The sequence below is a fragment of the Esox lucius genome, chromosome 20 (genome assembly GCF_011004845.1).
Source record: "Esox lucius isolate fEsoLuc1 chromosome 20, fEsoLuc1.pri, whole genome shotgun sequence".
NCBI lineage: Eukaryota > Metazoa > Chordata > Actinopteri > Esociformes > Esocidae > Esox > Esox lucius.
In genome coordinates, this window is record NC_047588.1 from 34,742,607 (window position 1) to 34,745,214 (window position 2,608).

Here is a 2,608-nt window from a genome sequence, read left to right on the forward strand (position 1 = left end):
TGTTAGGTACTATAAAATAAACTTCAAATAGAACAAAGTCTGAAACCATTTCCAAAATAAGAAATATCTAGATACAATATCTACCTTACTTAGGGTGGACAATGAGGCAAATTTCTTCTAGAAACAAACCTTGTTGTATTTAACAAATCACAGGAAACTCATTTAAAAGACAATCAGATCAAATAAGGTGTTTACATGATGTTTTTTTAGTTTGATTGAGCCGTCAATGCGATTATAAGGGTCCATGTAAACAACTAGTGTTGTTTGATGTTATTAATAACTTAAACAGTTATACTCACAATCCATGCTTTTCTACAAGGTCACTCACAGCCACTTTAACAAGTAACGTTCTCGAAGAAATTGACAGTTTCTTTGTGTCTTCATGTTCTCTCAAAATTATAGGGGCCTTTTCCTCGAGCAGCGTCAGCAGACAAGTTGTGATGACAGTCCGGCTTGCATCTGTTGAATGAGACTAAGACAATACATTTATCAATTAAAATGTTTACTTTGACAATAATAAATAGGAAGAGTGAAAATATGACTCACTGGTAATGACTCAACTCTTCCATCTAATGGATCCTGTGTGGTACTAACGTTAGTTTTATAATATATTTGGAATTTGTCAAGCTCCTTCACTTCTGAATTAACATTGATTTCATTAAAAAGTAATAATTTAATAATGAGAAAATGTAAACGTTAAGTGTAGGAGCTATCAAGAAGTTACATTTGAAATAGTCAGTGACAAGCAAGGTAAGTTAGCTAACGTTAGCACAAAGTGGCGCGCTTTTTAAACCACACAAAACTATTAGCCACAACGTCCTTTTAACCACTGCATAGTTTTTGGTAAAAGACTGTTAGGAGTTCAAACTTAAGCTGCCATGATGTATATTAACCTTTAAGTCTTAAATCAATAAATCCCTAAACAGCTTGGCAAAGCGTGAGACGTTAGTGCTAACGTTAGTGCTACACAAAACACATAGTCGGCTACGGAACATGAAAACGGCATAAAAAAGGTTAAAACAAACAAATTATGTTTCCTGGACATTTAACACAACTATTTCTCATGCTAGGTGGGGAAATATGTATTATTGTACACGTTTAATTAGATTCACTCACCTGAGGCATACGTGACGCGTTTCTGATGGCTTGTTAGGTCGGCGCGGATTCGGTTGGAAAAGAACGCCACTGCGCAGGCGCAGCAAGATAATTTGCGTCGTCACAACAGCTGTTTCCCCCCAGCGAGTTAAAATGCTTTTTTCACATTTGCAACCTGATACATAAATCCAATCTTTCAAGTTGACATCGCCCGTTGAGTATTTGCTACAGATTATGTGCCTTTTATATAAGCATATACGACTAAACGTGTTTAACACAGTAATTGTGTAAACAACATTTACACATCATGTGTCTGTAGTAACACAAAATGTGTTACAAATCCTTTTACACATATTTTGTGTTAATTTTTAACACATCAATTTTAAGAGTGTAGCTGATCCAAAAACTATTATAACTAATATGTTGTAAAACGAATCCCTTTCAGTGGGCATATCCATTAAGTTTGAAAACAAGACGAACAATAGCCTAATGTGCATGTACGTAAAGCAACACATTTAACATTGCATATTTTGAGATACAATATGCCGATTTATTTAAAGTTGCACACTTTTACGACCTATATGTTAATGTTTTTGAATGAGATACAACGTTATCTCACATGTGGCTTGACAAAATTGACAATACATTTCGGAATATAACTTTCATTAAAAATTCTCACTGAATTAAAATGAATGGAACACAGAATAGGTACATTTACCATTTAGAAAGTAGAATTGAAAAATCCAACACACCATTTTATACTAGATTGAATGCAGTTTCATTGTGTTTGCTCAACAAATCAGCATTGTTCTTTATTGTGTAATGATTGCTAAATGAGAGCTTGGTGTAATATGCTGTTATCAAAAGCAGTCAGTAAAACCTGGTTTGCAATGCATTCTCTGCTATGGTATGATGATGTTCATTATGTTATTATTCATTTGATGAATGGTTGTGCAAATGGCAGAAATTCTCCACCATTTGTAGCTTTCTATGTTTGTTAACTTCATCCCACAAGAATGGGGACTAAAGGTTGTTGGGTTGTGTGTGCACTCCACACGACTACCATAACATTTGTTATCCAGTCCTAAAGTTTAGATAGATAGATGATAGTTATGCAGATGATACAGATGAGTAGAAAAACAAAGTAAATGAGGGGTGGCTATTCTATTAGAATCAATTACTCTTTAAATTGGGGTCTGTCTTAAACACACACTGCATGCATCAAACTGATTATAGATCAGTGACCTTGAATGGAACCTGGGAAATTTAGAATGAAATGGAATCCTAGGGAAAATAAAAGCAGCTGAATGTTCCAGGGTCAAAGGTCTTTGACTGATATTGTTGCCTTGACACAATCCATTCAGTATGTCCAAAAGGGTTGTCGTAAGGTCATATTGACTCTAGGACGCTAGATTCTGGGAAACTGGTTTTGGCGAAAAACACATTCGGCAATACTTTTAACTCTGGTAAGGCAAATGTTAAGAGCACAGCTGCCACAGTCTATGTTGGACAT